Below are 21,584 nucleotides of genomic sequence, written 5' to 3' on the forward strand. Positions count from 1 at the left end.
GAATTGGTCTCTGTTGCTTACAACGTGACTTGTGTAACTCCTGGTCCAGTAACCCAGAAACAGCAGTAACTTCCTCACTTTTCCATAATTCACTTTAATTTTTATTCTGAACTCCCCATTATATTGGGTGGCAGATACTTAATCTCAGTCAATTCAGGATTTCTTTCCCCCACCCATCTTTTTTTAAGATAACATCTAAAAGTACTTTTTAATATTATAAAAGCACAGAAAGATAAAAAATAGAGAAAAATGCTGCAAATCATCGCAACTACTCTATTCAGCAACTGTTACTTAAACTTTCTTCTTCATGTGCAATAATGCAAACCATTCTCTATGCTGCCTAAAACATTTTAAATATTATTGAATCATTTTCCTTGTGATTTCTAGCATTTTTAATTACAATTATGAATTCTGTTATAAAAATTTTATTTTAAAAGTGTATACGTTATTAAAAATTAAAGCTATGGAAGAGCTGAAACCATAGTATAGTGAACACTGTATACCCCTCCTTCTAGATCAGTTGTTAATGTTTTGCTAGATTTGCTTTCTCTCTCTTGTGTACCTGTATGTTTTGCCTGCTGAATTATTTGAAAATAAGGTGCAGAAATTCAGGTATTTCATCTCTTAATAGTTCACGCATTTTCCTAAAACGTCTTTCTCCGGCATAATTGCAATACCATTATCAGTTCAGGAAATTAACAGTACTTTCACAATATCATCTAAAATCTAGTCCATATTCAAAATTGTCCCAAGAATGTCTCTTATAGCTGGGTTCTAAGAGTATCTTTTCTTTTTTAAGTTTCAGGGGCTCAAATAAGTATCTGAGTATTGGAGGTTGTTGGGGGCTGAGGCTTGCAGTCCTCTGGGAGGAAGTCTTTAAGATGGTTTCATGTACCTGGATCCTAGCCATTTCCCCTCCTGAGTTCTTGCTGGCTTCTTGGGTGAACCACTCAAAGCACAGATCCTAGTACTTCCAATTTCCAATTGGGGTCTCCAGTGATAGTCCCCACTAGTGGGGCTGGGGGGCAGGTGCTCCCCTGTGCCCAAACTCCTCTATTTTTTCTTTTTATCTTGTCTTGAAGGCAGGAAACCCTGGTCTGCCTCTTTGTGTTTATTTTCCTTTGGCCCAAGTCCCTTCGAGGTTCCTTTTGAAATTTAAAAGCCTTTTTTTCTGCTTTCATGGTCTGACCCCTTAAATAGAGAATGGTCATGGGATAATAGGGAGGACACACTGGTGGTAGGAGAAAAGAACATCAGTTCATCTATTACCCTGCCTTATTTGTTCTGTGGAGACATTAGCACGTATATTTAGCTGTTATGCCCCCAAGGGGGCCATACTTGTTGTTAAAAAATTAAGATACTCTGACCTGGACCACTAACCCCATCACCCTACAAGACAAGTTTTGCTGGTGTGTATTGTCTTCATGTTTTTCCTATGTCTATTTTTAGATCTTTATGACTATAATTAATGTGGTGACAAATTAATGCTATACAGTGATAAACAGCCACGTCCTCAGCCCGCGTCCCCCAGGCAGTCCAGCCTCTCCCTCCGGACATTTCAGAGACCTTCAGCAGTGAATGATTGCACGCCCAGAAGGGCAGGGCATCTTTAGGACCCCGTCTGAATCCATTTGATGGGTCAGCACCAAGACTTCCAGTCTGTTTTGAATATTCCCGTGGAGAAAATGTAAATCGGATCAAATCACCCTCCTACTTAAAACTCTTCATTGGCTCCCCATTTCTCTCTGAATTAAGTTCCAGCTGCTTCACAGGGCACACAGGCATTGTAAGGCCGGCCCTTGCTTTCCTCATTAGCTTCTTCTCTTATTAGTTTCCCCACCTGCTTCCTATCTTGCCTCCTGCTACCCACGTCCTAGCCAAACCGAACCCATTTGTTCCTTAAAGATCCCGTGCCCTTTTTGGATTCTGGGTCTTCTCACAGTTTCCCCTGCCTGGAGTTGCCTCACTAATTACTGCCAACCTTTAGGTCTTAGGTTAAAATGTCATTTCTCCTGGGAAGTGGTCCATGAACCTTCCCGGTCCCGGTTCAGGTTTCCTGTAGCTCTTTGAACCTTTGTTGTAGAACTTACAACAAGCTCCAGCATCCATGCTTATCTTGCTCATCATTTTACCCCAACTGCCTGGCCTTGTATTAAGTGTACATTGGAAGAAATAATAAAGTTTGCATGTGCATTCATAAACGTGTATGTGTCTATATGTTTACTCACACACACACACAAGTAGGAGAGCATGAACAGATGGGAATCAGAGAATGGGGAGGATTTGGAATACAGCTAAGAATGTAATAATGTCACTGCAAGGGTGCAAATGGGAACACTGGTGTTTGTGTGTAGATAACTCAAAATCTAGTAGCTTGGTGCAAGGAAGCTAGCATAGCTGACACAGACTGGGGCAGGAGATTGTTTTACCAAAAATTTGTATCGTAGGTGCATCATCATGGCATCTTAAGGCCTCTTAGAAATAAAAGCTTACAGAAAACTTGGGTTGCCTATGCTTTTACAGTGTGAAGGAAGCAAGAAATTAAATGTGTGACATCTGCCCTCCACGCCCAGGACAGAGCAAAGAGAATCCTTTCTTGTTTCTATTGGGAAGCAAGGCATTCAAGATCAATATTTGATCCTATGGCCATTAGAAACATAATGAGGGGTGCCTGGGTGGCTTGGTCAGTTAAGTGTCTGACTTCGGCCCAGGTCATGATCTCACAGTTTGTGAGTTCGAGCCCTGCATCGGGCTCTGTGCTCACAACTCAGAGCCTGGAGCCTGCTTCAGATTCTGTGTCTCCCTCTCTCTCTGCCTCACCCCTGCTTGTGCTCTGTCTCTCAAAAATGAATAAACGTTAAAAAAAACAAAATTAAATAAAAGGAAACATAATAACGAGGCTGCGCCCCAATACAATTCTCCACCTGTCCGTGCTTCCTGCCTACCATAGACACCAGCTCCTCACTCTGCCAGGTGCCATCTGTTTTGTAAATGTTGGCCAGCCTGCTGTGAGTAATAGCTGCCCAGTCACCTAGGGGGCAAATGTCCCCTTTGTGATGCAATCGTGGGACATCTGCATGGGAGGTGTTGTCCACCTCTGGCCAGCCAACAAAGTGCTCACCGGAGGTGGAGCTAGTCCAGACAGGGTGTCCCAAGAAAGGCAGTGACCGACTAGCTAGGGCTTGGCATGAGAGTTTGCTTCTCAAGGAGCTGGTTTTCATTTGTGCCATAATATATAGAGAGGTTTGTTCATATATTCACTTATTTGCTCTTTCTGTGACCCTCTACTGTAGTGAGTACAAGCCTAAATTCCAACAAGGAATGAATGTGATGTATGAAGAGTTAGGAAGGAAGAGAGGTGTGTGTCACACTAGAGTCTGTGTCCCATCTAAAGGAGGCTGCTGCTTCTCAGCTCCGGCCAATTGTTTCTCTGAGATAGATTTATATGACTGCTTTCCAGATGTTCCATTTTCTCTCCTGCAGTGGCCCTTCCTGCACGGGGATTAAAGATCCCCACCCTGTTGACTGGCTTTGGCCAATGCAACGTGGATGTAAGAGGCACATGTCTCTTCTGGGTGAAAGGTGCAAGCACGGTTTGTTGTGTCTCCTTTTCCTTCGGCCACAGTGACTCTCAGTGTTTCACATGGAACTCAGGGAGAGACAGGGAGCAGAGCCACAGCCTACCCACAATGGACGTGTGGTGTGAGTAACCAGTTTGAGATTTTGGTGTTTTTACTGTAGCATTGCTCATCTATTCTGACTATATACCCAGTATTCCAGATCTTTGGATTTTGTTTTTCATGAGAAGCCATAAATCCATATTTTTGTAAAATATGTCTATTTTAAATTTTATAATGAACCAATTCTATATATAACATATATGTACATGAACAAAATTGGGAGTGTGAGCCAAAAAATATGTGCAGACCATTGGTTTCCTACCTCTAGGCAAGACACAAGGTACATTGTGATACACAAAACAGACATGCTCCTTACCTTATAGGGCTTACAGAAAATAAATGCTAGGAAGAGAAAAAGGTAATTATTGAGGTGTCCTTGTGATAAACACTAAAAATACAGGGTACAGTGAGAGCTATCTAAGAGGAATTAATCTAGATGAAGGTCAGGAAAGGCTTCACTAGGAGATAGGAAGGACTGGCTAGGCCAAGGGTATAGCACTGGGGTTGGGGGCAGGTGAGAAAGGCCGTGAGTTGGGGAAGTAGGAACTCTGACCCTAACCCTAACTTGAAAGTTGAGGAGCTGAAAGAATTTCAGTATAGCTGGGGCTCCAAGCGACAAGAGGTGACAACTCAAGTGATAAGGGGGTCCTCGTAGGCAGGCCATAAAGAATAATTTGCGCTTGAGCCCAAGGGTAGTAGGGAGCCACCGAATGAATCTTAGCAAAGGATTGTCCTATTCTGAAGTTGTGGGAAAGTGACATTTAATCATTAATTTTTTTATTGATTTGTTTGACATATCTTTGTCCACTCTGTGGCAGGCATTGTGCTAAACCCAGGAAATGCAAGAAGAAACCCTGTCCTCGAGGAACACCCAGCTTAATAAGGTTTCTGACACACAGACACAACTATAAGTAAAAGGAGAGAGTAGTATATGCCATTATCTATTCATTTACTTATTTATTCAACAGACATGTTTTGAGCACTTACGTATGTGTGCCAGACAATTTTTGTACACATTGGGTGTATAGTAAGACATTATGGATCTTACAGTTTAGGTCACCTTGTAAGGCAAAGTTTCTTTATTACTAAAATGGAAAAAGTATTTGTATCAAAACAAAATCTTTGTGATGTTTACATGAGAGAAAATGCTTAGCATAACGTCTGGAAGATAAGTGGTCTATAAAAGACAGCTATTTACTACTGTTATTATTATTAATTATTATTTACCTCAATAAGGGAACAGTTCCTAAGATCAATATCATTAGAGGTATTGGATGTGAAAGGAGTCAACCCAGGGAAAAGTGAATGGCTCCAGCGAGGTTAGAACTAATTAGGGCTGGCAGGAGTGTGTGTGTGTATCTGTGTGCATGCACATCTGTGTGCACATGCATGTTGGGAGGGTCATTGTAGCATGCCTTTGACAAGTAGAAGTATCAAGATTGTGATTGACAGATAGCATGACCTTCCCTGAGGTAGGAGAGGAAAGGAGAATATGGGGAATGAGGCTGAATCATAAAGCTGATGCACGGAGAGATTTATAGAGAACACAGGAGGTAGATACGCAGGCATTTCCTGCCTGATTCAGGATGTGTGGTCATTTGGAGTGCATAACCATTGGCAGGAAGACCATAATCCTTTCTGAATAAGTTAAGAGAATAAATAAAACATTTCCAGGGCATTTGTCACCTCTGCTAAGGCCCTGCAACATTAAACTAAGGCAGGCAGATGTGTATACTAAGGCGGAGTCAAAAGGCACTCTCTGCATTGGAAGTAGGGGTGTTGGGGGGGGGGGGCAGCCATTTCAACATTGAACAAATCTTTCTAAGTGTTGGGTAATAATATGGTTATAGATGCTACATAAAGATGCTGTATTACTAGCCAGATTATGAGTACGTCATGTATACACACGTATATTTTGCTAAAACATACAGAACAGCACTGTCCAACAGGCATATAATAACAACCACATATATAATTAACATTTTTCTAGTATCTACGTTATAACAGTAAAAGGAAACATGTGAAATTCATTTTAGTATTTTATTTAACAGAATCTATCCCAAAGGAAATGCTTATAGTTCAACATGTAATCAATATAACAATTATTTATCAGATTTTCTACATTCTTTTTTCATCTTTAGTCTTGGAAATTCAGTGTGCATTTTATACTTAATAGCACATGTCTGTTTTGACCAACCTCATTTCAAGTCCTCAATAGCCACATGTGCTAATGGCTACCAATATAGGACAGCACAGAATATAGAACAATGACTTTCAAATGGTTTTTCACCAGAGTAAGAAACACACACACACAGACACACACACAAATGAAGCAAAACTTTTATGAAGTAATAATCACAGTATGAAACTTACACTCCAGTGTTTTCTATTCGATTCTATTGAATTTTTTTTAAAAATGCTGGTCATGACCCACTAAATTGATTTTATGACCACCTGTGGGCGGAGGCCTGCAGTTTGAAAACCATGGGTATGGAAAGCCTGCAGGGTTACATCTTGAATGGGAGGTTAGAGGTATAGGTTCTAGTGTTGGTGCTGAAGGCAAAAATCTTGTGTGGCCAAAATTACCTTAAATTGCCCTGGGCCTTTACAAGGGCAAAAGATAAGAATTAACTTCTCTTACTTCTCTTTGCATTTTGATTGTGACCTTCCTTCTCTGAGGCACTGGAGCCAAATTCTAGTGTGATTGGTTTTAAGAGCTGCAGGATAAATTTTTTTCTTTCTCATAATTGAATTCAGATAAGGTAAATGTGTGTGTGTTGCCAACACCCTGGATACAATAGATGTGCAATTGATTTACATATAATTCTCCTATATGTGTAAAGTCTTATAGGATCCAAGAAATGGCCCTGGGATGAGGGCCATGAACCACCCTGAAATGATATGCAACTTAAAATTGTTGTATCTTGTCTTCCAAAGGGTTTTTGTTCCAACAAATGCTAAGGAAACACATTGGTCTAGTGTGCTTGTAAGAATGTGGGGTAGACTTTCCACCTGACCTGACCACACCTCCCTCTTTGGAGGCATGGGGGCGGTGAGTGGGGGGCACCTGCAGAAGGTGTGGAATCTGTGGCTCCCATGCTCATTCTCCTAGGTGCTTCTTCTCTCCTGGTCACGGCTGATTGGACAGGAGGTGGTCTCTTGACTATATAGTTCAGCCAGTCAGAGTCTTTGTTTCTCGAGAATCTGCATAAAGAGAACCAGAAGTCAGCCGTGTGGGGGCTGGAGCCATTAAGGGTGTGGGCATGTGTGAGGGCCAGGGTTGGTATCATGGCAAGCTAAAGCCCAGATAGACTTAAGTTACAGGGAAGCAAGAGGGTAAAACTTGCAGAGGAGGCTGATTTGCAGAGCAATTTAAGAAGTAGAATGAAGCCAGGGCACCTGGGTGGCTCAGTTGGTTGAGTGTCCAACTTCGGCTCAGGTCATGATCTCGTGGTTTGTGAGTTCGAGCCCTGCGTCGGGCTCTCTGCTGACAGCTCGGAGCCGAAAGCCTGTATCAGATTCTGTGTCTTCCTCCATCTTTGCCCCTCCCCTGCTCGTGCTGTGTCTCTCTCTCTCTCTCAAAAATAAATAAACATTAAAAAAAATTTTTTTTTAAATAGAATGAAGCCAAGAGGCTAGAGCGGTATGGGCCTGCAATTTTCTGGGTCCTGTGAGGGTAACTCAGTGGTTCTCAACAGGGAGTGATTTTTGTACCCAGAACCACCTCCCCACCCCCAACAAGGGGATATTGGGCAGTATCTGGAGACATTTTTGATAGTCACAACTGGATGAGGGGAATTGCTATTGGCATTTAGTGGGTAGAGGCCAGAGAGATGCTGCTTAAATATTCTAGAATGCTCAGAACCAGCTCCCACAACAAAGAATGATCTAGCCCCAAATGTCAGTAATGCCCGGTTGAGAAACCTCTATGGTAGTATTATTTTTCTGCCTGGATCTTTCTAATAAATTCCACCGTATTTAAACTATCTTGAATATATTCTCTCCTTCCCCCGCTTCTGTCTCTCTGATAATAATACTAGCTAATGTTTATTGAATACTTACTATGTGCTAGTCCCATGTTAAGCACTTCCCAGAGATTATCACATTTAATCTTCCAAATCAACATTATGACAGGAACTATTATTAGCTCATTTTATGGATGGAGAAACTGAGGCTTAACTCAGTTAAGTTGCCCAAGACAGGAGTCAGCTTGGCTTCAGAGTTTAAGCTCTTAATTATTATGCATAGGGACTAAGGCCAAAAAGCTATAAACAGCTGCCACGAGAACTCAAAAGGCTCAGTAGCTTTGGGAGGGGAGCATTTAATTTAGGAGCAAAAACCTAACATGCTCAATAGCAACTGAAGATAATACCATGTTAGAGTCTAGTAATCCTAATAATTAACATTTTCAAGTGTTTACTGTGTTCAGTACTTCTCTGCTTTGCAAATGTTGGCTTATGAGGCTGGCTTTATTATTATCCCTATTTTACAGATGAGGAAACCATGGTACAGTGTAGTGAAGTAAATGTCACAGAGCTAGTAAGTGGCAGCTGAAATTTCATCCCAGATGTTCTGGCTTAAAAATCTGTGCATTTTCCAACATACTAGGCTCTTTCTCAGTACAAGCAAAAAGAAACATTTACAGTATTGAATATAAGTCAAGACCCTTGTATTTTACAAGATGCAAATTAAAAGAAGGGGCACAGGGAAGGAGAGAACAGTGTGAGTTGAGATTTAAAGGTATAAAAATGCAGGTTCAGATTCAGGGGGTCCATTAATGCTGCTGTGTCTAGGATGGGGGACTGGGGTGGATGCCTTGGATGCTTGACTTAAGCCTGAAATGGCAAAGTGGACCTAAAGCGAAGGAATCTTAAAGTCCTTGGTGAAAGTTTGAGGCTTATTCTGTTAGTCCAGGAGAGCCACTGGTTTGGGGGCAAAGGAATGAAGATTATGGTTAGGTAAGTTAGAAAGAGTCCCCTTAGAGGGAGCCTGGGTGGCTCAGTTGGTTAAGTGTCTGACTCTTGGTTTTGGCTCAGGTCATAATCATGCTGTTTGTGAGTTTGAGCCCCATGTCTGGCTCTGTGCTGCCAGTGTGGAGCCTGCTTGAGATTCTCTCTCTCCCTCTCAAAAGAAAGAAATAAACTTTAAAAAATTAAAAGAAGAGTCTCCTATGGCAGAACATACATTGGAACAGTGGGGAAGTGGAGTCGGAGACCTGCCAGGTGAGACTGACCTTGGCCAGAGGGAAGGGTGTGCTGAGGATGTGAGAAATGTTTCAGAAGTAGAAAGGTTTGGCTCAGTATATGGCTGGATTTAGGGCTGTGAGAGAGAGGAGGTAAAAATGACAATAAGATCTTAGATGGGGATTTGGTGGTTGGTGAATCTGGAAAAGGACTATAGCACATGGGACAAAACATTTATTTTTTAAAAGTAAAAGCAATACAGGGTGCCTGGCTGGCTTAGTTGGTAGAGTGTGCGACTCAATCTTGGGGTTATGAGTTCAAGCCAAAAATTGGGTGCAGAGATTACTTAAAAATCTTAAAAAAAAAAAAAAAAAGTAAAAGCAATACACCTTGACTTTTGAACACGGTAGAGGGAGTACAGTTCTTTAATCCTAACCCCTAGATATAACCCACTTTTATTTATGGTATTTTTATGTTTTTATAAACCTGTGTGTGTGTGTGTATTAACCTTGGGTTATATTATTTCTTCATTTCCCCCACAATATATTATTTACTTCTTTCCAAATTAATTCTTTTACATTTATAACATTATTATTAATGGCTATATAGTATTCTACTGTTTGGGTATATTAAGATTCAGTTATAAAAATTTGGGTTGTTTCCTGTTGTTTTCTGTTTCTTTGTTTGTTTGTTTGTTATTACCAACAAAGCAACAGATATCTTTGTCTTTCAATTTTTGTGCCAGTAGATTTATGCAATTTTTCACAGAATTCCTGGGTCAAAGGTTAAGCACATTTAAAATTTTGATGAATTCTTCTAAATTGCCGGATAACCAGGTTTTTAGGAGAGGTTAATGAGTTCTGGTTTGGTCGAGTTAAGGTCAAGGTGCCAAAGGCCAAAGATCACTGTGGATGCCCCCAAATCAGTAACCTAGGTTAGGACCGTAAACAAAAGCGACATCTAGAGATATGCTGGAGGCAGATCTATGAGAATTCTAAGCTCTCCTAATGATTTAAGATAATAAATTATGCTTCAAATCTAAATATACACTAGACACATTAATTATAAAAGGTTCTCAATGTACTGTGAAAGTGTATACACAGCATATGAAAACACAATTCCATCTAAAATTTACCATAAAACTAAGACATTAACTGTGATAAATATTAATTAAACATCCAAATGATGATCTTTCTTGCTTCTGTATTTAAATTTAGAAATGCTTTTGGAAGAGGATGGTTTGGATTCCTCAGATCTCTTAAAAGCATTTACCAAATGTCCGTGTCCTTTAGCTAAAGACCACCAGAAACCTACTTTCCATCGAACAAGCTGGGATTATTCTTCATTGCAGCACTGAGAGGAAATGTGCTATGGGAACTGTGGGGCATCTTGGTAGGAGTGTGTTAGGAAGGACTTAGTATAGGATGTGGACTTAGGGTGGTTAAGTATTATTTCTGGTTATGTCTGGGCATTTCTGGAAGAGATTAGCATATGAACTGGTGAACTTAAGTAAAACAGATAGTAGCCCCAATTTGGTGACGGCCTGCATAGAACAAAAAGGTGGAAGAAGTTTGAATGAACTCTGTGTGCCTATTTGAGCTGCTCCTGCCCTTGGCATTCCTGGTTTCAGGCCTTTGGACTTAGACTGGAATCTACACCATTAACCCTTTGGCTCTGGGACCTTGAACTATGTGACTGACTTTCCTGGGTCTCCACTTTACAGAAGGCAGGTTGTGGGACTTCTCAGCCTTGATAACCACATGAGCTAATACCTTATAATAAATCTCTTCATGTAGAAGAGATCTGTATCTCCCATTGGTTCTGTTTGTCTGGACAACCCTGACTAAATCATGGGTTAATGGCCTAATTCTTTTCCATTCATTTCATTCTGTGCAAGAAATCATTCCAGTGGCTTTAGAGTTATCCCAAATAATTGGGTATGTTCGATGCAAATGTAGTCGGTGGCTCAAGTGTGTGGAGTGGTTAGCTGAAAACTATTCTGTAAAATATTTGACCCGAATTTTCTCCTCTTTGCCGCACACACCTTTTTTAATCTATCAGCAGCTCTGCACAGTCTCAGATCAAATAAAGGCCCTCAAGAAACCAGTGATGGCTATCAGAGCTCGGCACACTTCATTGGAAAGCCATAAACACAATTACTAGATCATTAAGGATTGTAAAACAGAAGCTTTGAAGCAACATGCACAGAATTGCCTTGTTGGGCATGAACGGTGTCCCACACATGCCAACGCCTCCCTGTTGGAAGCCACCTGGGAAAAGACAAAAGATTGTGAACAGAAATGTCTTAGAGGCATAAGGAAATCTGATAAGGAAGACCTGGGTTCTACTCACAACTCTGATGCCCCTTGGGTGATACATTAATTGAACTCTCAGAGCTATCTGTTCTTCTTCTGGAAAATAGGTATTAAGGACTGATTTCATCAACACCTTAATTCTTTACCCCCTCTGTTAGGTTCCTGGGGCTGCCTTAACAAAGTGCCATACACTGGCCAGCTTAAACAGCAGAAATTTATCGTCTTACAGTTTTAGAGGCTAGAGGTCCAAGATGGAGTTGTCAGTATAGTTGGTTCTTTCTAAGGGATGGTGGGGGGTGAAGGGGATCTGTTCCATGCTTCTCTCCTTGGCTTATCGTTGGCTGTTCCCCCTGCCCTGTTTCTTCACCTTGTCTTCCCTCTGGGTTTCTGTGTCCAGATTTCCCCTTCTAAGGATGCAAGTCAGACTGGATTAGGACCCACTTTAATGACCTCGTTTGAACTCAATTACCTTTATAAAGACCCTGTCTGCAAATAGTGTCACGTTCTGAGATACTGGGAGTTAGGGCTTCATCATATGAATCTTGGGAAGACAGTTCAACTCATAATAGCACCCCTGTAACCACAGCCTTACCAGTTCGTCTCACAAAAGAGGCTGAGTCCATTTACCCATTCTTTGAACCTGTGCTAGCCACATGACTTGGATTGGCCAATGGGATATTAGCAGTGGTAATGCAAGCAAAGGTCTGAAAAAGCATACATTTCTACGTTCACTAATTTTTCTGCAATTGCCATGGGAAAATTCCCAGGCCAGCCTGCTGGAGGATGAGAGGCCTGTGTTGTGGAGCCAGGTCAACCCAGGCATTTTAGATGAGGCCATCTTAGATCAGCCAACAGCCAGCCAAAACTCAGACATGCGAGTGAGTCCAGCCAAGATCAGCAGAGCATCTGGGTAACTGTCACTTAACCACAAACATGTGAGCAAGGCAGCAAAATCAGATGAGACCAGCCCAGGTCAGCTGAACCCCACGTAAATGTTTATTACTATATGCCCTGGAGTTTTTGTAGTTGTTTGTTCTGCCATATTATTGGGAGACTATATGACTGATACAGAATTAGTCACATCTACTGAGGACCTATGAGAAAGTACATAGTGTTAAATGAATTGTAGCCATGGTATTCTAGTGTTTTACAACTGTTGAATATTACATAGAAGTAAAAAGTCACCAATATACAGTAACATGCTGTGTAATAATAGTGATAAAAGGTTTGGAATGAACAAAGCTAACAAATTGGGCATTGGGTGTAAAGTGTAAACATGGGTATATACTTACGCACATAAGTCATTCATGATATTATATGATGTCTGCTCTGTGTGGATTCTTAGAGACTACCTGTGAGAAAAATGAGGCTCAGAGAATCAAACTGACTTATTCCAGGTCATATAGCTAGTAAGCGGCAGAGCTTTCACCAGAATTTGAGATATTTATGATTTGTCTAACATGGGATAACATGGTATTTTCATATCTTTTCCTGAGGAAGCTGTTGGCCTTAAAAAATTAACAGGGATGATCACTTTATCTCTAGAAATCTTCTGTCTTGTTTTGAAGTTTGAAGTTGGGGCAGAAAAGGGGATTAGACATTCACCCATCCATCCATCCACCGATCTTTCCACCCATGCGTCCACCCACCCATCCATCCACTCATCCACCCATCCACCACCTGTCCGTTTGTCCGTCCTTCCTTCCATCCATCCATCCATCCATCCATCCACTCATTCAACAAATAAGGATTGAGGACCTGCTGTGCATCAGACACTATACTAGGCACTCTCCTTCCATCGGCTTTCCTTTCTCCTACTGTCCCATTCTTTTTCTCATCAACGCCTCCTCTTTTGTTCTCTTCTGTAAATGTTAACAAGAATGGATAAAAAATGCCTTGCTTGTTAGAGCGAGTGTGTATAAGGTTGATGCTGATGGTTTTAGTTCAGTTGCAGTGTTAACAGCTGTGAGTGCACCTTGACACACCTCAGCTTTGTTTCGCTTTATTTTGTCTTTCTGAAAGACCATGTGGTGGAGAGCGTGCCGATAAGCACAAACAGTCCACTGCGGCTTTGCAGATGCCCACATTGGAAGCTGGAAATGGCATGTTTCTGAAGTTGACAGTTGTTTCCAACCATTGTGCATCCATTCATCCATTCTTTTCACCACTTTTTATCCTCCACCAGCTCAGGCGCTGTATTACTGCCCTGAACCTTCAGTGGTGGACATCAGTTGTACAGTGGTGAACACGGAGCTTCTTATATGCCGACGCTGTTCTAAACACTTTCACACTTGTTCGTTTCCACAACAGCCCTGCGAGGTTTGTACTCGTACAAACCACAGATGATGAAACTGAGGCACGGGGCGGCGAGGTTTACCCAAAGTCTCATGGATGCTTAAATGGTAAGTGACAGAGCTCTGGCCTCTAGATCCAGAGTCTGTCTTCAGCATCGCCTTTCTAAAACCTCTGCTGGCATTACCACTGAAGGCCATGTTCTCCTCTGGACCACTTTTGGGTGGGTCTGCACGGCCACCACTCTTGAGCATGCCAAATGGTGATGCCGATGGGGATGTGAAAGACAGTGCTTTCTTCAGAGTGAAGCCGCTACATATTTCAGCCTAGAATTTGAATCCAGATCCTTTCCACTCATGGACTCATGTTGTCAATCCAACAGTCTTTCAAGGCTCACCTTTCTTCTGAAACTGACCCTCAGCAGAACATCAGTTAGTGCCCATCTTCAGAACGGAAGACAGTAGAGAGGGGAGGAAGAAAGGCATCTCATTTAAGCCTCAGTCTCCTCATCTGTGAACTGGGAATAGTGAGTAGCATAACATTAGGCTCTGACTTTTATTTTTTATTGACAACTTAGTATGTGTAAGCATTGTGCTAAATGCTTTGTCATTTGTACTCTCTCATTTAATCCTTAAAGCAACACTATGAATAAGACAGGCTCAGAGCAGTTCAGTAACTTGTCCAAAGTGACACAGCTTATAAGTAGGAAGCAGAGCCTGGATTCAAACCCAGGCTGTAGAACATCAAAAGATTTCACTCTAATACACCACCATTGGTCCTTACAGGGACAGTGTTGCCCCTTAAGCCTCTCTCCAGTGTTTGTGGGCATGACTTTGGTAATTACACTGATGGGGAGGTATTAAATCATGACGACATGATTTGCTTTAGGGGAATAGGTGAGCTAGACATTCAACAGGGGAAGACCTGTTCTTTGTCCTGCTTGGCTTTCTAGTGTCCTACCAGCCCTTCATGTAATTGAAAAACTCATACTGTCATCTGAGCCTGTTCTATATATGAACACATAGAATATTTTGCATATATTGGTTTTAGCATACTTTGATTTTTCTAGGAATGCAGTTTACAGTTATTTTTCTCAAAACTTTATTCACAGTTTTATACCATTTCAGAAAAATCATGTCAACAATGTCAACACTGTTCAAATTATTTGAGGGACCCACACCTCTGACTCAGCTTGCATTTGTAGCTGTTACATACACAGTGGTTCTTGGTTTATGTGCCAACACAAGACTACCTTACCGTGCTTCTAGAATTCACACTGATTTTTGAAAATTGTACATGTAGAGGTTATATTATTTCTGAATTTCATTTCAGGATAGTAAAGGGCACATTAAAATATATATTTTTCTTTTACAAAAGGGTGGGTAGAATGGATCATTGCTCCCAATTCTTCATTCTCTCTCAATGGTATTACACACCAGTACCTTTTACCATGTAACTTTGCAGCAGCTTCCACTAGAGTGGATGGAGAACATTTCTGTGCTTCATTAATTTGGGGCTTAGCCACGAGACTTGCTTTGACCAATGAAATGTGGACAGAAATGGAAATGTGCCAGTCTGGAGCCTGGTCCTCAAAGGCATCATGAGTTTTCACTAATTCTCTTGTTCACCTGCCATTTGATATGAGAAAATCATGCTTCAGATGGCCACTGCTCTGTGGGGAGTAGGGAGACACTTGGAACAGATCTGAACCCAACCTAAAGCCTGGAGCCAGAATTCATCACCAAATCCCAGATGAGCTCAGCAGAACCACAGCCAACCACAGACTCATGAGTAAAATATTAAGGTGTTTTTTGTTTTGTTTTGTTTTTTTTTGTAACTCATTGAGATTTGGAAATTACATGTTACTCTGCAGAGACTGACTGATACAAGCAGGTGTTGGCTCTGATAAGGTTGATAAGCACTGCATTCTGGTATTCCTCCTTTAAGCAAAGCAGTTTGCTCAGGTCTTGGCACACACCCATGAATGCCTTATAAACAGGAGTTCTATTAGCATCGAATAATGGCTAAATGATATTCTGATACCATATTAAAGGGGATTATAGATACACGGTTTTCAAATCCTTAGGTTTAGGGGCTCTGCAGTTAGTCTTAAATGCTCTGACCACCAGCATAAGTGCTGGTGCTTTGGATGGGTGTAAATTCAAAGAGCAAGCAGGTCAGAGATAATTGACGAGTTCTCTTCTTTAAAAGGGAATCTGGCTCCATGGAAACGACAAGCATGCTCAGGTTTGTGACTGTGGATTATAATTACTAAGTTATTAACCAGAGCATTATGTGAAAGATTGATGGTTCTTGCTCAATGTAATGTGTCCTTTAAATGCTAAATAATAAGTTAAATCCAAGGAATAAATAAGTTTGATGGCTTATTTATGGGGTAATTATGAGATATTTTCAGCCCATAAACTAGGGCATCTGTAGAAACCCAATGCTATGGAGGAAAAAGAGCCCTGAATTAGAGATCGGGAGACCTGGATTCTCTGCCACCTGCCAACTAGTGACCTTGAACCAGTTATTTCATTGCTCTGAGCCCCAGTTTCTTCATTTGGAAAATTGGGGTGAGAGCATGCATAAAAATGCCCATCTCATCGGGTGGTTGTGAGGAGTCGTTGTCAATGACATGATTATATAAGGTGCTGAGCACAGTGCCTGACACATAATAAGTGGTTACAAATGTTAGCTATCATTTTACCATCATATATGAGATAAGAGATTTGGCCCTTCTAGGAAGAGATTTCCTATTTTATGTGTTCAGTCAGGAAGTAATTGGTACGATTTGCAGTAGACCATCAATGGATTCCAATTTTAAAAACAACCTTTAATTGTCCTTCTCTGCTTAAAGAATTATCGGAAATGTGGGTAAACACAGGCAAGAACAAAGAAGAAAATATATACCATCCATCTAGCCCTCCATCTAAATATAACCACTGTTAACATTTTAATGTAGATTCCTAGTCCTTTTTTTCCCCCATGTATAGAATTTCTTTTTTAAATCTGAAATTGGAATCATGCTGTACATGCTGATTTGCCACCTGCTTTTGAGATGTTTTCAATGTCATTAAATATTCTCCTAAAACACACTTTTTAATGGCTGCAGAGTAGGGTGTTCTTGAGGAACATTGTCTAAATGGAAGAGTTATTCACAGAAGCCTACTTAGCGCATTCACTCAAATTATACTTTCAGACTTTCTGAAATCTTCGTTTCAAATTGGTCTTAAATGGGCAGGGGCTTGGCTTTAAAATTCCTCGCCACCTCCTCCTTCCTCCCCTAGCTGCCCCCAGGTTCTCTGTCAAGTAGTTAATGATGGTACTAGGCACTTATTCAGTAGGGGTGCTCTTAGTTTAAAGGGTCTCCGTGGTGAGCCATTTTGTAAAAGGGAAGAATGTCATTCAAATAACTGCCCTCTAATTTCTCTGCTCAGAGTTTTTATTTTTATTTTTTTTTAAATCAGGCTCTCTCTTTAGAGTAAGGTCCATCTACAGGTAAACACTTCCCTAATAGCCTTCTTAAACTACCTTACTTGATGCCAACTGGCACTTTTCCCCTGCACAAAAAGAAGAAATACTTCCTTTCTGTCCCCTGTACCTCCCACAATCTTTTTGGATGGTTTATTGTCTCCTACTGGTAGCATTCGAGTTGAGCTTCAGGGACTTGTATATAAACATTTTAAAAATCAATAGTTATGTACTTATTTTAATGTGACTTAGAAATGTATGTAACATGATATGCAGTATATCAATATATGATATGTAATATATCATCTATATGTATCTTGCAAATCAGCCTTGGGAGTCCATGAATATTATTGCTTAAGGGTCAGGCAGGATTTATTTATGGACAAAACCAATTTATGTGAAAATAACATGGCAAAAAGCCAGATATAGTACACGGGAATTTGGGCAACTTTGGTGATTGCCATGTTGCCACTGACATTTGATAGTTGACATTGGGTAAGTGTCCTGATTCAAGCCACCGTCATCTGCCTGGACTTCTTTTTTTAATGTTTATTTTTGAGAGAGAGAAAGTGTGGGTGGGGACATGTGGGAGGGGCAGAGAGAGAGGGAGACAGAGGATTCAAAGTTAGCTGTGCACTGTCAGCACAGAGCCCTATGTGGGGCTCGAACTCAAGAACCGTGAGATCATGACCTGAGCCAAAATCCAGAGTTGCATGCTCAACCAACAGAGCCACCCAGGTGCCCTGTCTGCCTGGACTTCTAAAGCCCCTCTCCTAACAGCTCTCTCTGCTTTCATTCTTGCCCTCCTCTCAGCCATTCTGTACATAACAGCCAAAGTGATTTTTCCCCCCAAGACACATTGAAGAACTCTCCTTATTAATGCTTGTCAGGGGCTTCCCACCATTGTTAAAAGTGAAAAATTTTAACATTTGATTCTCACAATGAGGCTGAGATTGGTGACAGGTAAGGAAACTGAAGTTCAGAAAGAGTGAGTGCCTGGCTCAAGGTCATGTAACTAGTAAGGGGAGGAAGAAGGATTCAAACCCAGATCTTCTGATTCTAGATTTCTATTTAAGTTATCTCTCAACGCACATGACTGAAAGATGTCCTTTGTTCAGCTGATCAGAAGAAGCCAGTTGTATTGATTAATAATGTTTGATTGGAAGTCAGAGAAGAAACACAACTCAAACTGGGTTAAGCAAAGAAGAGACTTTATTGCCTCAAATAACTGAAAAGTCCAGAGGTAGGTCAGGTGCATCTGGATCCAGAGCCTTAATGATATCATCAGGGTGCATCTGTTTTTTCTCCATCTCTGTGTTCTGCTTTCTTTGAGTTGATCCCATTCATAGGCTGGTTTTCCCTCTGTGGTCTTAAAATGACTGCCGGAAGCCCCCAGGAATATATCCCTCCCGATCTACACACAACAGGAAAAGTGAGATAGTCTTTGTGCCAACTTCCCAGCAAAAGTCTTGTTATGTGTCATGGGCTCTCATTGGCTCATGTGATTATCCCTGAACCAGTCATTTTGGCCAGAGCATTTAATATTTAATGTGCTGATTTGATTGGACCTGGGTCCTATGTTCTGACCCTGGGCCAGGGACGGAGCCTCGCCTGTAGCACACTGGATGAGACTGAAAAGGTGATATTCCCAGAGATAATTCAGGATACTGTGTCAGGAGAAGAGTGAATGGATGCAAGCTGGCAAATACTACAGAGGTCCAACGCTTTGGTCCTACTTGGGTGCATGATCTTGAGCATTAGTGTAGAAAATTCAAAGCCTTGTGTAGGAAAGGAGAGAAGTGAGTGGGTTTTGTGCATCTGAAGGATGGCCACATGGGACAATGGTGAGTGGCCACATGAGGTTATGGTAGTTCTAGTCCTGGGCAGAAGCAAAGCTTAGTTCCCCACTTAGTCACTTTTTTTTTTTTCATGAAATTTATTGTCAAATTGGTTTCCATAGAACACCCAGTGCTCATCCCAAAAGGTGCCCTCCTCAATACCCATCACCCACCCTCCCCTCCCTCCCACCCCCCATCAACCCTCAGTTTGTTCTCCGTTTTTAACAGTCTCTTATGCTTTGGCTCTCTCCCACTCTAACCTCTTTTTTTTTTTTTTTTTTTTTTCCTTCCCCTCCCCCATGGGTTTCTGTTAAGTTTCTCAGGATCCACATAAGAGTGAAACCATATGGTATCTGTCTTTCTCTGTATGGCTTATTTCACTTAGCATCACACTCTCCAGTTCCATCCATGTTGCTACAAAAGGCCATATTTCATTCTTTCTCATTGCCACGTAGTATTCCATTGTGTATATAAACCACAATTTCTTTATCCATGCATCAGTTGATGGACATTTAGGCTCTTTCCATAATTTGGCTATTGTTGAGAGTGCTGCTATAAACATTGGGGTACAAGTGCCCCTATGCATCAGTACTCCTGTATCCCTTGGATAAATTCCTAGCAGTGCTATTGCTGGGTCATAGGGTAGGTCTATTTTTAATTTTCTGAGGAACCTCCACACTGCTTTCCAGAGCGGCTGCACCAATTTGCATTCCCACCAACAGTGCAAGAGGGTTCCCGTTTCTCCACATCCTCTCCAGCATCTATAGTCTCCTGATTTGTTCATTTTGGCCACTCTGACTGGCGTGAGGTGATATCTGAGTGTGGTTTTGATTTGTATTTCCCTGATAAGGAGCGACGTTGAACATCTTTTCATGTGCCTGTTGGCCATCCGGATGTCTTCTTTAGAGAAGTGTCTATTCATGTTTTCTGCCCATTTCTTCACTGGGTTATTTGTTTTTCGGGTGTGGAGTTTGGTGAGCTCTTTATAGATTTTGGATACTAGCCCTTTGTCCGATATGTCATTTGCAAATATCTTTTCCCATTCCGTTGGTTGCCTTTTAGTTTTGTTGGTTGTTTCCTTTGCTGTGCAGAAGCTTTTTATCTTCATAAGGTCCCAGTAATTCACTTTTGCTTTTAATTCCCTTGCCTTTGGGGATGTGTCGAGTAAGAGATTGCTACGGCTGAGGCACTTAGTCACTTTTTTTAAGGCCCCCGTAGTGGTCACATCTCATGTGCAATGGGCTCGGGTCAAGTGCAAACAACAGTTCAGATTTAGAGGAGCAGGAGGAAGCTGGTATTCCATTTCATTTCTAGAAATCACTTTTTACTCCTTTAAAATGAACATGTATTTCTCTTTTCTAATTACAAAAATAAAACATGTTCATAAAAAGGGACATAAAGAAAATACTTGGTACGTACACAATAATTATGAGGTGACTGAAGGAATAAAAATTAAAATTACCCAGAATTTTGTAACTCGGAGGTAATCTTTTTTGCATTTTTTTCTCACCCCTTTCTATACATGTGAATATATTGTACATGCATACACACACAAATATTTTAAACAAAAATTTGGATCTTATATGAAGTACTCTTTAGAATTTTTTTCCCCATTTAACAGTGGACCATAGTCATTTTCCTACTCATTAAACAGTTTTGAGTTTAATATGAGTTTTAATGACTGCATAGTTTTCCATTATATGTATGTAGCATAATTAATTTAACCAGTGCCCTATTATTAGATATTGGTAGTTTGAAATTTGCCCATATTATAAATAATATTGAGACAGACATCCATATGCACAAACAGCTCTATTAATTTGTCTCAAGCACAGTTTTATTTTTATTTATTTTATTTTATTTTTATTTGAGAGAGAGAGAGAGACAGCAAGCTGGGGAAGGGGACAGAGGAAGAGGGAGAAAGAATCTTAAGCAGGCTCTATACCCAGTGCAGAGCCTGACCCATGACCCTGGGACGTGACCTGAGCTGAAATCAAGAGTCCAACACTCAACAAACTGAAGCCACCCAGGCGCCCCTCAAGCACAGTTTTAAAATACGTGATACATATCACCAATTTGCTTGAGGGCTTTTATTTAAAAATGTAAGTAAAACCATGGTTTGCGAACATAATTCGTTCTGGAAACATCCTTGTAATCCAAAGCACTTGTATATCAAAGCAAATTTCCCCATAAGAAATCCATAGGAAATAATGGAAACTCAGATGATTTGTTCCACAACTCAAAAATACTCATTTAAGTGATTACAATTCTGTAATATAATACAAAATAATAAAGAAAATACAAAATATAATGAAAAACAAACAAATTAACCTGCACTTACCTGTGAAAACCTTGGTGTGAGGGAGACGAGAGAGGAGGGTCATTGTATAGCACGACTTTCATGATCATTAACGGAATCACTGCTATTTATTGGTTCAATGGAAATCTTTTCTTTTTGTGCAACTTTAACAAGGAACCTATCCAATAACACTTGCTTTTGCCTCCTTTTGAGGATTTTGCGGAAATGTGACATTGCATTGTCATTAAACAGATTCATTGTTTGCACTGCTACAACCTTATTCGGGTGGTGCTTTTCTACAAAATTTTGCAATTTCCCACATTTTACACATCTTCCTAATCTCACGTGAAGTGAGGGATTCCTCTGCCTTTTTCTCCTCCTCTGCAGATGAGATGCACACGTAGACTTCTTAGAAAATCTTGGAATTTTGGCCACTTGCCTACCTCTTTCATACTTTTCGATGATTTTCTTCTTTTTTTTTAAGTTTATTTTTATTTATTTTG

At 40.8% G+C, this 21,584-nt stretch overlaps 1 protein-coding gene and 1 long non-coding RNA gene across 2 annotated transcripts in view; both read left to right on the plus strand.

Annotated features, from left to right (window-relative positions):
- Window positions 1-21,584, plus strand: part of SUDS3 (SDS3 homolog, SIN3A corepressor complex component) — a 109,139-nt gene that overhangs the window by 63,812 nt on the left and 23,743 nt on the right. The window lies entirely within an intron of this gene.
- On the plus strand, window positions 2,890-5,396 carry LOC122203254. Its single transcript, XR_006195107.1, has 3 exons — window positions 2,890-3,243; window positions 3,626-3,702; window positions 4,499-5,396. It is a non-coding gene; the product is annotated as an uncharacterized LOC122203254 (long non-coding RNA).

Source organism: Panthera leo, chromosome D3, assembly GCF_018350215.1.
Source record: "Panthera leo isolate Ple1 chromosome D3, P.leo_Ple1_pat1.1, whole genome shotgun sequence".
NCBI classification, from domain to species: domain Eukaryota; kingdom Metazoa; phylum Chordata; class Mammalia; order Carnivora; family Felidae; genus Panthera; species Panthera leo.